This window comes from Silene latifolia, chromosome 2 (assembly GCF_048544455.1).
Source record: "Silene latifolia isolate original U9 population chromosome 2, ASM4854445v1, whole genome shotgun sequence".
In the NCBI taxonomy this organism is placed as follows: Eukaryota; Viridiplantae; Streptophyta; class Magnoliopsida; order Caryophyllales; family Caryophyllaceae; genus Silene; species Silene latifolia.
The window spans coordinates 35,946,440-35,962,087 of NC_133527.1; the positions used below are offsets into that span (position 1 = coordinate 35,946,440).

General features: G+C 37.5%; 1 long non-coding RNA gene across 2 annotated transcripts; it reads left to right on the forward strand.

Moving 5' to 3' along the window:
* The first annotated feature begins 683 nt into the window (after positions 1–683).
* LOC141629242 (uncharacterized) lies at positions 684–3,180 on the forward strand. 2 transcript variants are annotated; one of them, XR_012537254.1, is made up of 5 exons: positions 684–1,466; positions 1,924–2,001; positions 2,085–2,184; positions 2,533–2,648; positions 3,014–3,180. It is a non-coding gene; the product is annotated as an uncharacterized LOC141629242 (long non-coding RNA). The 2 variants fall into 2 exon arrangements; XR_012537255.1 differs by having other exon boundaries at positions 2,085–2,155.
* The last annotated feature ends 12,468 nt before the right edge of the window (positions 3,181–15,648 follow it).

Genomic DNA, 15,648 nt, shown 5'->3' on the forward strand with positions numbered 1-15,648 from the left:
TCACCATATATACATTCCAACCAACAATGTCCGTCACAGTCGAGGGCTTACAATAGTTATGGGAAAGTGAGGCTACAGGTAAGAAATGGCAAAATGATTATGGGATATGTGGAGGTAGAGCGTCAGACTAGCACCTAAACAAGACCATACAAGACCATCCAATTCTCAGCTAATTAGAAAATAAAGCACATACGCCCTTCTTTGGCGCAAAACTCACTAACCAAACACAACAACAACTCCTCAAATGATATAGAATAAAACATAGGAGTAAGACCTTCACAAACTTCCCTTTTTTAAACGGTCTATCTTTTTCATTTCCCAACTTTCTTCTTTTTCTTTTCTTCCTTTCTTTTCTTGTTTTCACACGTTGTTTTTTTCCTTTTTCCATGCTTTTCTCATTTTCCTGCCCACGTTTCTTTCTTTTCTACCGACTCCATATGATCATCCTAGTACAAAAATGACATTAGGCTAGTAGAAAAGGCTACGGTCGCTGAAAATAACCGTAGCCTATTATAAAAGGCTACGGTTATTTTAAAAGAACCGTAGCCATAAATGTGGAACAAGGAAAAAGCCACGCCTAAATTTAAGACCGTTGCCTAATGTTTATATGAAGTACGGAGTATATAATAAGACACTCCCCTATTCCCCTCCGTCTGGTATACCCTTTCCCTAAATTGGATTTCGCAAATCTAGCACACCAGGCCATTAATCACTCGTCTCATACAAATGTCTTCCATCGTTTTCTATCTACCTTCAATCTTCATTATGCTTATTGCTTTTTTTCGATCTACCTTCCAACCCCAATTCTATTAACTGAACAACCACCCTATTTCTACCGTTTCTCTCTCCTTCACTCTCACTAACCACCCTCACCCACCTTCCGTTCAGACCTGTCACCAACTGCCTCAAGTCATCGGTCGCATCACCACCGTTCATCACCCCATTGCGCCTCTTCAGTTGGTTCAAAATTTCTAAGGTTTGCACAACCCTAGAAATCGAGAAATTGGGGATTTATTAGGTTAAGGTTTGAATAACTGCTCTTATAACTCGATAAACTTACTCGTTTCTTTGAAAATCTAAGGTTGATATTGTTATTTTGAGTCTTCTTCAATAAACCCTAGAAATTGGGCAGTTTAACAATAAAGAGGACAATCGCGAAAATGGATAAGTTGGGGGTTTGTCTCTTTATTTCACTCCTTTTGCATTTTATTTTTTACTGGTATTTCATTCTCTCCAGTAATCTGTATATATATATGATGAAAATTATTAATTTACACACATCGTTTCATTAAGTTGAGTTTAATTTGGTGTGGTTAATGTGTGGTTTAAGGTTTTAATTGATTGTTACAACTTGATAAAATCGAGATGGGACGATTTTGAATGAAGCGTCGGCAAAAGGATATAGGGTTTTAGTCTGGTGATTGCAAAAGGAATGAAGCGATTTCAAATGTATTTCAGCCTTCCAGGTAGTTGAAACGATAACAAAACTTATTTTGGTTAATTTGTTTGATGCTGTGTATAAGCTTTAAATGAGATGCTTGTTGTTCAAGTTTTTAATGTCCTTTTGTTGCTTGAAATTTGCTTATTTACTATATGAAGGATGATAATTTGCTTATTTTGAGCATGAGGGTGCCATCTTTGCTGGCGATTATGATCATAATATTGAGGGTGATTGGTCGTGTTAAGTATAGTGATTTCGGGCTTATTATGGTGTCAATGTCATTCAAAATAGCTGCTCAAATAATTATGATTTTAAGTAGGACATGGGATTTCAGGGATTTCCTTTCACCAGAACTCTTTGAAGGAAAAGTTTGTTTATCTCTTTATTCATGGAATTACGTCTCTGGCGAGGAGTAGTTTCTTCAACTATTCTTTTTCTTCTTGTGTATATGATATATGCTTGTTCTCATTCATTGTATATAGGTTCCTGCTGATGGAGTGCTAATATCTAGTCAAGCTCTTGCTATTGATGAATCAAGTATGACATGAGAGAGCAAGATTGTAAGCTGCTTAAAGTTATAAGTTCTCTTGATAATGCTAGCAATGATTTGAACTATATTTGACACTCAGTTGGAATTCTGCAGGTTTCTACGAACCATAAGTCACATTTCCTATTGTCGGCTGTAAAGTAGTAGATGGCTATGGAACTATGCTGGTAGTGATTTCTATCTTAAACTTGTACTGGTGATGACTGAATTATGTTTTAATATAGAACTAATACGCTGTTGAGTCTGTTTAATATCGGTTAAGCTGCTTAGAATGTGTGAACTTGGTTTGATGCCTTGTTTCAGAGAGTACATTCATATAGTCATTTTTGAGCATTTAGTTCATAGGTATCATAAAGTGATAAAACTTTTCCTTCAAACAGTTTCAAAGAGTAATTTAATATTTGCTCAAATAGGTAACCCGTGACAAGTATGTTGTAATTGTTGTATAATGTGACACGTTTTCCCAACTGTTATATCTCCAACGACAATAGCACCGAATTTGAAAAATACAGATTGCTTAGTCTAGGAACTTCTATATTGGCAGATTCAAACCTACACGGATTAAGATGATGATTCATGGTAGACGATCCTATCCTTTGTTGAGACTAGGCTTTGTTGTCATTTCAGAGGCCTCAAATGTCACACCCAGCATCAACCAAGGTAACATTCTGTTTCTCTTTCCACAATTTGATAGATGTTTTTTTTTTGGACAAAAGTTGCTAGATGCTTGATGATTCTTTGTTATTAAGAACTATGACTGTAAGCTCTTGGAAAATCCTTGTTGTATTGTTCTTGAAGTTACTTTGAAGTTTGACTCACTTTTGTATTGCCTGAGTCATTTCAGAAATTTTTACATGCTATTTTGTTTGGAAACTGGCCTTTCAAATACAAGAATGTGAGGGGTGCAAGCTAAGTATTGATGATTCGATTCTCCCACTGATTTCTGACAGCTTATTATCTGCAGTTCATATTGCTTAAAATTCTTTTGTGAAGTCCAATATGTTTTTTTGTCCGTTTTCTTTCAGGCATGGAGGGATAAGGATTGTGCGTAAGAAACTTTTGATGTGTGAAATCAATTTGAATGATGCTGGTTGGAGAAAATTTGTAGCTTTACCTTTTGCATCCGAGTAGAATAAGCTTATTTTTTTAGCTAAGTATTGAAGTTGATTTGTAATGTTAGTTGTATGTTAAATATTGGTTTTGTAATTAATTATTATTACTATTATTATTATTATTATGTTACTTAAAGAATTTACATTTATATTAAATCATATTTTTGTAAATAATTTTTTTTTTTAAAAAATTTTAATTGAGAAACTGCTACGGTTGTTGAAAGAAAACCGTAGCCTAAAGTGACTTATGGCTACGGTTATTAAGATTAAACCGTATCCATAAGTCACTTTAGGCTACGGTTTATATTAATAACCGTAGCCATAAGTGACTTTAGGCTACGGTTCCTGACCGTAGCCATAACTACTTGATCTAAGGCAACGCCCCTATTTACTACGGTCGAGAAACCGTAGCCAAAAGTCATTTTTAACCGTAGCCAAAAGTCATTTCTGTACTAGTATGAATAGGAACAAACCAACTCGCAACAATGAGATATATACCACAAAAGTACACTAAACTAGCTTGACAGACAAGCTTATTTGGGTGTAGTTAATGGGTCAAAAGGCTAAGTTTGGCTAATGTGGAGTTAAAAGGGTGAAAATGAAAGAAAGGGGAAATTTGCAAGCATCTCCCTGCATGTGACACCGACCAGAAACCCGAATGTATGCAAGGAAAAAGCAATAAAATTTCATAGAAGTGCAAATCGATGAACATGTTATGCAAGGAGTACTACTCTCAAATTCCTACATGAACCAGTCATGAATGACACCAGTTATACGACTCTAATAACTTAGAAATTAGAAAGTAGTTTGCCAATTTTATCAGGTCAAGTCTATTTGATCAGCTGTATTTTTGACATTAACTAGTAGATTATGCGTATGACTAAGCTAATAACTACCAATTAGATACAAGGCTTAAGTGAAATGACAAGTTAAAGTGCAAAATCATCACGGAAATCTACCGTTCCGACTCAACCTATATGGAAACTAAAACGTGAGATTTTTTGAATTTTTTCGAAATTTTCTATTTTTTTGTGACTTTTATTATTATTTTTGAAATAAAATACAAATGCAAGCAGAAAAGTAAATGTGAATGCAAAACAAATGCAAATGCAGACTCAAAGGATGCAATACCCTCCCCAAACCAAAACGGACAACGCCCTCGTTGTCCTCCAGCATACACCAACAGTATATATACAGGAACGATATAAAACAACCAATAAGTGAATGAATACAATAAATAAATAAGGTGATCAAAAATAAATAAAATAGCAGAAATATATACAAAATATACGAACTTCCCCAAATCGGCCAGAAAACTGGGGAAGTGAGTAGACCAGCAGCTACTCGTTAACAAGCTCCTCCTCCTCCTCACCCACCACATATAGTCAGGATCTCGCTCCTGCGCCCGTCTCCTCCTCTCGTCAGCTCGAGCTCTCTCCTCCTGCTTAGTTGTGTCCGCCTCGCTCTCTGGCTGCGGGTAAACCTCCGCCGGGAACCGGTAGAAAGAAGCCTGTGACCAGCCCTCACGACCGGCACGTCCTCTCCTCATGTGATACTCGTATAGAGGAAACAAGGTAAAAGCCTGGTCCCGCTCTATACGAGCTACGCGATTGCACATCTCAAGTAACAAACTGCCACGACGCCCTTAGTCCATGACCTCAGGCGCCACAAAAGGAGTAGGAGGAACAAAATTAGCCGGCAGAATCGGCTGTGAAAGAGAAGGAGTAGGGATATGGGTCGGTGTAGACGTGGGCGTGGAAGATTGCCCAGCCGTAGTCGGTGTGGACCCCTCTCCAGTCTCAGGTCTCTTCCGCTTCTTAGGAGCGGAAGTACTGGGAGGAGCGAGTGTGAGGTGGTAAGAAGGTAGAGGTGGAGGCAACCTACCCGTCACAATGGTCAAAGGTGTAAGACGGGGTTGGTCGGGAAACGGTAAGGTCACGGACTCGGAACCACAGATCTTCCATGTGACACCCCGCGATAAAGCGGAAAATGTAACTAATAAATTAAAGCGAAAATTTAGGAATTTTAAAAACTTTTAAATTACTAGTTAAAGATTAACACGCGGGTACCAAAAAGAAATAAAACAAATACTATAATAGACAAACTTAGGTTATTACAACCCAAGTCTAGAAAGCTGGGAAAAGATATCCCACGAATAAACAAATAAAGGGTTTCTAACTAGCAAACTAAGGTCTAAGGGTTTAGTTCTCGCTAGCCCACACGTCTTCCCCACGTAAGCATCTTCACCAACTGTCATTCATGAAAACATGAACGCCACAGTCAGTGGGGAGTAACTCAAGGTTCTCCCAGCCACAAAATGTCAAAACGAATATAACAAAGAACATAAACAAATGATCATATTAGGTAAGATATGAGTGAATCGAATTATACTAAAAATGGGATCATATGTGTTTAAACCAATAAGGATAAAAAAATGATGTAATAAACAAGTAAGTAAGGTATAAGCAGCAATAAACAAATGGAGAAGAAAGACAAGGAAACAGGCACGACCACCTAGCCATGAGCACATATGTCAACGAGATATGACCAAGGTAACCATCCAAATAATGCAAACATTTACTACTCTTAGACTATAATTTCCCCGGGTAGGACTACGATAATGATACGGTCCTAGTCTAAATCTGAAGATTCTCGGGTGTACATCCCGATTCGACGTGCCCCAGCACAGCATGCACCCAAGACTCGACTACTCATGGAGACCGAGTACCCCAATCGCCAGAACAGCACGAAAGTGGCGGAAAGACTAAGATAAGACTCACTTGCCAGTACAGCACAAGTGGCCCAAAACCACACTTGCCAGAACGGCACAAGTAGGCAAAACCCTTACTTGCCAGAACAGCACAAGTAGGGCGTAAATGTAGACCAAGCATATATGATAGTATCATGACATTTCTACAAGAATACGACTCACAAGTGTAAGACCAGGCCAACACAAAGTGTAGACGGGGTATCCGACTCAGAGGCTACCTTTAAAGCATGTCCGAGATACCACACAGAAGACTACATCCTAAACTCCAACCTCCTGGTAGGACGACGATCATATCGCAACTAGAGGGCCTATGGCTCACCCCTAGTATCCGATAGGTCCAAGACTCAGGGACGAAATTATTAATGTCACATTCATACTTATGGCCTGCATCTCACCATAAGTACAGATGGGGACATTAATCCTAACGATCATATCGCAACTAGAAGGCTTATAGCTCACCCCTAGTATCCGATAGGACCAAGACTCTCACAACCGAACAATGCAAGACATTATCAAGGATATGAATCTTACAAGTACGTATTTATAATAAATATTTCATGCTTATATTAATAAATATTTCACTTTATAAATTAACATGCCGGGAAAATATAGCAAGCGGTAATGAATGATTTACTATGAAATTTACGGAATAAATTGTGACCAAGCCCACATGACTCATTAATGAGCCCAACAAACAAGACAAGCTTAATTAAATAAATAAGACAAGCCCAATTAAATATGTAAAACAAGCCCAATTAAATATATAAAACAAGCCCAACATATTACTCATGTACAACCCAACCATTAAATCATGTTGAACCCAAACACTTCATTATGTGAGAAAATGTATGTATATAATGAACAATATTTAACGGATTACGTTATATAAAGCATGAGACGAGAATTAATAATATTTTATATAAACCAAACTAGCGCCCAACAATTTATAAACACGACTCAAGAGCTATTTTGGCATCCTCAAACTCGGCCTCACAACCAACTACACACGGCCTCAAACACGCGACTAGCTAGGCCACGGTCAGGCCAACAGTAGGCCACGGCCAGGCCACAGCTAATACAAGAAGCCAACTACAAATTCGTGTAACAACAATCAAAACGAGACAAGCTTAAGACGGATATTAAATAAATGTATACACCCCTCCAAGCCACTGTCCAGGCCACCAGACTCGCCCAATACGCATGCCACGAGCAGCCCGACACAACCACTACTTGACTACCTATAACCACCCTCCACTCCTTGCCATAACCCGACCCAAAGTCGGTCCAAAACAAAGCCAAGGCACCTAAACCGAGCCCCAACACAGGCTCCCAAACGACCTCCCTCTCGACAGTCCCAAAACAGAGCTCCACATCCATTTCACGACCCCAAAATAGAGGACAAAAGCAGTTCTAGTCACGGTACAAATAAGGTTCCAGCCTCCATTTTAATCCAAAATGTAAGACGCAAAACAAACACAAATACGAGACGAAGAGAGCACGACTATACTAAGGAATGACGCCACTAATTTTCAGTCACAAACGGGACTAAAACGGCCACACTCAGCAACAACTGGAGATGGAATTTCGAGCATAGGTAAGGCGAGTACCCATGTAAACCATACACATGAAAATAAACATAAAGAACACAACTTTCACACACAAGGAGGCTAAAAACGGGTTTATGGAGCGAAATATCGACACTTTGTCGAGTAACCTATCACCATTACCTTTAACCTCACGAATTTCAGAGCAAAACGTCCCTAAGTACGAGCTGCTCTTGGGTCTTCGACTAAAAATAGGAAAACCGAGTTGTATGAGTCAAGGAGCCGAGTTATCATAAGACGACACATTCGAAAACTAAGTCAAAACAGAAACTTTCTTACCTTAAAAGAATGAGGAAGGAACGAGGAAGCTAATGGTACAAAAATAATGAAGTTTGGTTGAGAAATAAGGAAGGGATCCGGGTTTGAAGGTTGAATAAAAATGGAGGTGTACGGTCTGTGTTTTGTTGTTGTTGCTGTGTTTTCGAAAAAGGAAAAAGAAGGGGAGTGTGTGGGTGCAGGGACACGGTCCACAAACAATAAATAATAATAATACTAATAAAATATAATAATAGTAATAATAATAGATAATAATAATAATATATAAATGTAGTGTGTAGGGTGAGTGTATGAGTGGACAATTAGTAGAGTAGTTAGGTGAGAAAGTAAGTGGTGTGTTGTCGGCCTGGGATAGGTCGAGAAAAGATTAGTCTCACAAGTGGAAATGTGACGATCTACAGCTAGACGGAATAATGTCTCGAGTCTATATTAACTTGAGACGGAAACTCATATTATTACTATCTGACCAAAAATATGTGTACATATATTCTTATATAATTTATGCCTCAAAATATAATTTAATAACACATATTTTTATATAAATGATCTTTTATATATTACCTTTATAAAAATCGTGTTTGACATAAAATTAATTAAATTGAATAATTCAAAAATATATAATAAAGGGATTAAACGGTTTAATAAATTTTAAATGTCAAAATGGGAAATTCGCGGGTGTTACATTCCAAGTCCGTTGATTCTTAGCTAACCAAAACATCGCCTGCAAGGCGTTAAAATCTAAATCCGCTTTCTTATCTAAGTGCGGCGGACCACGGGAGAAGTCAGGGAAGAGAGAACGGGCGAGGTAGGAGGCTATGCCTCCACAAGTAATCGTGCCCGTCGTCTTCTGTCCTACATCATTAAAATGCTGAGCTGTCAAGTAAGCAATGTTAAAAACAAAGGGGTCAGTGCTATCATTGTTTAAATAGCCCCCCAAAATCGACAACACAACATTGTTAATGTTGTTAGGCTCTTTACTACCAAAAATCGCCCCGCCAAGGAGACGCAAAAAGTAACGGGGCCAGGGGAAGGTGAATGTGAGCCAGCCTACGCTGCTCAAAGGGAGTCTGTGCCAAGGTAGGCCAAAGTAAATGCCGGACCTTCCGAGTCCTGATGGCCGTGGGAAGACAAACCTAACCGACTGCCAAACTCATCTAAGGTCCAGGTGGTAGTCCGGTTAAACAGTCGAAAGGAGACATAAGAGATCCCCGGGTCAGTGTCATATGCACCAGCCGAGAAGGTGAAAGAGCTGAAAAACTCAAGGGTCAGATGCTCATAGGCCAATGCATGCATGGTGGTCAACCCGGTCATCCCCGTTCCGTTCAACAACTCAGCAACGGGCTCGTAAATCCCCAATCTCTCAAGCGTAGTCCGACACAAAAACTTAGTAGAAACCATGTCACAACGCATTAAATTTTTAAAGCGTTTACGATGAATAGAATTCACGAAACATACCCGAGGAAAGTCTGGAACCGGGTACAAGGAATCGTCTGCCCGGAACGTGGCAGCAGCGCGTCCAGTAGTAGGGACTCCTCGTCCTCGACCCCGCCCTCGTCCTGCAACAGTAGGTAGTCCAGGGGTGCGACCTGTGACTGGCCGACTGGGAAAAAGCGCAAAAGAGGGAGCTGTAGTGACAGACGGTGACGACGCAGCAGGGGTCGTCACCAAGGAAGGGACAATGGCTGCGGTGGTGGCAGCAACAACAACAGCAGGGCTGGTGACGGTGGCAGCAGTAGGGACCACCGTCTGAGAAAGGGATGGGGTAATAGTAGAAATAGTAGAGGGAATGGTGTTACTATCCATCCTAACAATCAAATAAGTACATTAATCAGTCGATAAATCAATTACCCAAGGATTTCTCCCAAATTTTCGAAGTTTCGAAACCTAATACCCTAAATCAGGTCGAAAATAAGCAATTAATTAACAATAAATAAAGGGGAATACTTACTTGACAAATACCCACAAGAAGAAGAAAAGAAATGGACAAAAACGCAAGAAAATCGACGGATTAAAATCCGACTCGAGCAAATTATAATTCCCAAATTAGACAGCAATGAGCCCGAGTTTGAAGGGCAAAGCAAAGGGCTTTTGTCGAAATACATGCAAGGAATGCAATGTGGGTGGTGATTTTGGCAAAAGAGGAGAAAAAAAATGGAGATTTGGGTGGTTTTTAGGAGGTTTATCGCACAAATAAGGGAGAGGAAGAAATAGAATTAAAATAGAAGAGGAAAGAATACCCCCTGCGTGTTATTGGCCATAGTCACTCGATCAAGTGATTTTAAACCACTCGATCGAGTCCTTCTTCCTGCATTCTTCTCGATCGAGTAAAATGCTTCTCGATCGAGAACTCTTCTTTTTGGTCAATTCGATCGAGAGCTTTAAACTGTTCGATCGAACATTTTACCTAGGCATTCCTCTCGATCGAGTATAAAACGTACTTGATCGAGTTGTTTTCCTTTGGCACGCATCCCAATGCAATAAATCTTCCCCAAATGTGCATAAAAACATGTAGAAATACTTCCCGCAAATACCAAATTCACAGAATACGCAGTCTATATTCGGTCTTATGCTAAAACTAACTACGCCATTGTCTAACAGTCTAAATGCAATTACAATGTCTAAACGGAAATTCAAATTACTAAGTTTTAGAACGGGTATTCTCCGCTCATCTTCCAAAACACTGTAGTAGCCTAAAAGAGGGCTTCTGACTGGAGGAGGTCCCTTCAGCATCGAGGTCCGTCCTCTTAGATCGCCATGAACTTGAACTTGAACTGATGGAAGTGGAATAGTTCGCGTCCACATACGCCTTCACTTTCTTCCTTTCTCTGGCATCCTTACTGGCAGTGGCATTATCATTTGCAGCATTTCCATCACTTAACTTGACTTTCACTGCACCATGACCGACAGCATCGCCAGTATCCACTATGTGTGTACCTGCAGCAAGGAAAACAACAGAATGGTCCTCTTTTTTGCTCTCAGTCTAAGGCGGAGGTGTCACTATAACAGCACAATACTCAATATTTTCTGCTGGAGAGTCTAAGTCTGGTTCCATAGAGGGTAGGGCATTACAAGGTTGAACTTGCATAGGGGCCCTACGAGCTTTGGACTGATAACAAGTCTGCTCCTCGTCACCTACCTGGAAAGTAAGGGTCTTTCCCCTGACATCAATTACCGCGCGAGCAGTAAACAAAAATGGTCATCCTAAAATAATAGGAGTGTAAGAGTCTTCGGGTATGTCTAAGACCACAAAATCAACGGGAATAAAGAATCTCCCGATTTTCACAGGTATGTCCTCTAGAACACCTAGTGGCCGTGATATACTACGGTCGGCCATCTGAACAGTAATATTGGTGCAATTAAATTTGGTCAAACCTAGTCTCTTAGCGAGAGACAAAGGTAAGACACTCACGCTAGCTCCTATGTCAAATAGCGCATTGTCAAATAAGTGGGTCCCTATATGGCATGGAATCAAAAAGCTGCCCGGGTCTGATTGTTTGGGTGGTGTCTTATTTGTTGGAATAAGTGTCCTCCGACAATAATACGATCATAACTATTGATCATGATGATCACATGTTTAAATCTCATTTTAAAAGAATACAATTGGGAAGTATTTTTTACTGTCAACTGGTCAACATATATCGGTAATGATTGGCTGACTAGAGTTTGACATTACTGTCGTGCGACGGTGGTGATCAGTTGACCCCTAGGTCATACCTATAGGGCAACACTCTTAATTAATCATTTAATTAATCGTATAATGTTACGAGTTAATTAAATTATTTGAAATATTGACGGACGATTTTGGAAGTAAAATTTACGTATTGCATTGAAATTTGATTAAATGAGATACGGTCTGAGTAATCGAATTGTATCATTGCTCAGATGAAATTATTGTTTAAGGAAACAATTAAATTTGAATGAATTATTATATATACAAACTGTTGTGATTTATAAACGGTAAAATATTTTGGTACAAGTAATTATGAATTACTAAGTCGATTTTTGTATATGACGTATTTTTATTAATACGTTGATCTTTAATATGTTAAAAATACATAACAATTTTATGTAACATGTGACATGTGACATATTGACAAATTGACAAAGATAAAATGGAATCCATTTTATCCTTAAATGGACCGAAATATTGGGTGTGATTAACAAATTATATTATGTTAATTAAGATTAGTGGAATGCATGATTATTTCTCTAAAATAGGCATGCATACCTAGTGTCTTTTGTGTAAGAGCACAAAGGCCATGCATTGGCCATCCCACACCCTCCTACCCGGTTTCCCCTAGGAAAGAACAAAAGGCTTTTGCTTATACTTTGATCATTTCACTACATGCTAGTGTACATGATTCATAATATTCATTCATCTCAAAAACAAGGTTTTTAGAAAGAGAAAATCATCTTCCATTCTCCTCTCTCTCAACCGGTTTTGAGAGCATAAACCAAATATTTTTGGGTCAATTTTTCTTACAAAATTAATATTATCTAGTATACATTATATTAATTTTATTAAGAGTGTACCTTGGGTATTATTCCTTGGGAGAGATCCTACACTTGGGTCTTTGTTCATCCAAAAGGAAAGCTCAAGAACAAAAGAGAAGGAGATCTCTTTTGTGCCCATTTGAACCGAAATACCATTGTAAGAACAATGTTTCTTCCTTATTTTGTTTTAATGTTTGCATGCATAAGATCAATCTTTAATTTTATGACAAATTAAATTAGAACATATATGAATATGTTAATATATAGATCTACTTTTCCTTCAATCGGTATCATGAGCCATGGTTGTTTGCATGCAAATCGGTTAAAAGTTTTTCCGAGTTATAAGAATAACATATAAAACTTGAATAATTTGTGTTATTATGAGATATCACGAACTTAATCCATGCATGTTAATATTTCTGGTCCTGAAATGTTTTTAGGACATTTTGGTTATTTTACGGATTTTTATTGTTCATATTATACAATAATGACATTTAAATACTCCCTCCATACCACACCAATGGTAACATTGACTTTTTCACACTTGTCGAGACACGTTTTGCAACGTAAATATCTTTTGTTACGCATTATTAAAAATTATAAAAATTTGATATTCTTATAGCATTCATGACGATAAATCAAACAAGATCTCACATGACTATATTTTGTCTTATAGATTAAGAATAATATCAAAGATTCCCTACGACCATGAATAGTGGCAAAACGGTCAATGTTACCATTGGTCTGGTATGGAGGGAGTATGAATTTATGAGTAAAAATGTCATTTTCGGACTAAAATTAGCTATACTTCGAATTTTCCAGTGATTTTTGGATATGTTGTCACATATATTATTTTTAGATAACTTGTAAATTTTCATAATTTTTGGACTTGTTATGCTCGAAAAATGGATTTTTCATTATTAAATTTGGATTTAGGTGAAAAATAGGTTAATATGAGATAAATTTCGAATCTGGCCATAGAAATTTAGTATGTTGTCACATGCAATTTTACAAGATGTGTGTAAAATAATAGGCTATAGTGAAGTCTTTTTGCATGATGTATGGATTTTTGAAGAAAAATGGCATGAATAGTGACTTTATTAGTGAAAAATTAATAAAACATACTCTATGACTAAAGAAAAATATCATATGTTGCATTTTATTATCTTTTTCAGATCTAAAAATGAAAAGTTAATGAATATAATTTTTCTCATGTTTTTATGATTATTTTGTTAAAAACCGATAAACCGCATTATTGTTTTTCCCGAAAAATTTCGAAATTTTTAACCTAAGTTTTTGAACATTATGAGTGTCATGGTATTTTTCCAGAATGTTCATGAGTTTAAATTTCAAATTTTGAATTAATTTGAAATTTTAGTGATTTATTTGAAGTTTATAGCTTATTTTATGATTTTAAGTCCATTAATGAACAATTTTAGAAATATGAGTTAATTATGGTCAAATTATTAGTGAAGACTAAATTTTGAGTCCTAAGAGGTTAGGGTAATTAACTTATGCATAAATATGAATTTATGTAATTTTGTGATTATAAAATGTTGATATCACGCAAATCCGTAAAAACCGAGTAATATACGATATTGGCTAATTAAAGGCGATTTAGCATAAAATTGGGCATGTTCATACATATTATAATGCTTCATTTTCTTTATGATTGTCATAATTTTATTTATGTAATTTTGAATTATGTAATTTTACTTAGTATGGCCTTAGTTTTAATTGGTATTTCCCGAAATGTATGGGAATATCGATTCGGTTGTAATTTTATTGTGATCTCGTATCATCGTTTTGTAATTTAATAGATTTATTTTATTTTAGTTACAAATGTATAATAGGAAATTATGTAATTTGCTATGTAATTTTATTTATTCCGGAGTTCCCAAAGACGGATTTCTTCAAGATGGCGATACATAAAGACGGTGTTACCTCGAGATGCGTGCCACAACCGAAGTTCAAGGGACCAATGGAGTTGGTTTCCGAATATGTAATAGTTAAATAGTTTTTCTAATTTAGGAAAGGCCATACTAGGATTTATTTTATGCTTGCATTTTATTTTTATGTCACATGCATCGCTAAACCGCCATAACTAAAACATGCATCTTCTTCATCGAGTTTATCGACCGTGTTAATTAAAATTATCGTAGTTCACCGCTTTAGTTCACTTAAAACGTGATTGATAATAAATTGACATGACCTCTCGCTAAAACAATTAATTGAGACATAGCCTTACCAAAGAGTAGAAACCATGAAAACCTATTTCATGAGGGAGTGCACTCGTCCACACCGGGGTACAAACCTTGTTACGTAGGGGAAGTGGGTGATAAATGTCTATCCACCGCATTCATGTTGATAAGGGATGTATCGGCCACACCGTGCCCTTGTCGGATGTGTTTTGGGCTAAAGATAAATGTTAATGTAATATTATCGACCAAGAGTTCTAAAAGTAGAATCGATTAAACGTTAATCGACCGAGTTATATTGATAAAGGATGTATCGGCCCCACCGTGCCTAAGTCGATATGAATTTGGGTCTTGGAATCATTTATAATAGTTGGGTAGAGGTCACTATATAAATGTTCATATCTTGTTAATTTATTTGCAAGAGTGATTTAAAAAGACAAATGTTAATATTTCCTTTTCCTCCGTACTTGTAGTGTAATACAATGAATCCATCAAACGCTACCGCACCGATAACTATTGAGTCTTACCACTATGTTTTTGATGACGTTTGCTCCAACAATGATTTCGACACTACTAGAGAACTTCATTTTGGGATAGGTTCGGATGGAAACCTTAACTTCATCACTTCTTCTAAACCACCTACTACTACTAGACCTCGTGTGAGCCCGTCTCAGGAAGACTACCTTATACAATCTATAGGGTCTTTGTCTCTGGAAGATAAAGATGCCAAAACTAGTGGGAGCTCAAGCAATCAAGTTCTTGCTTCAAAGGGCAAAAAGTTCAAGAAGAAGGGAAAGAAAATCAAAAACTTCAAGCAAGTTAATGATGAGTGCCATTATTGCTATGGTATGGGACATTGGCTTAGGAATTGTCCCGTATATTTGCGAAATATAAGGGAAGGAATCATCACTCCAAAAGGTAAAATTCCTAAGAAATTTATGTTATTGATATAAATTATACTTCCACTACGACATGGGTACTAGATACCGGTTGTGGTTCTCACCTTTGTAATCATTTACAGGGTTTAGGAGATGTGGAGAGGCTTAGCAAGGGAGATGTGGATCTACGCCTTGGAAATGGAGCTCGAGTAGCGGCCGAATCCAAAGGAACTTACGTTCTAGCTTTGCTTAATTGATTTGAGTAGTATTTACATAATTGTTTTTATGTGCCTACACTCTCTAAAAACATTATTTCAATCGCCATGCT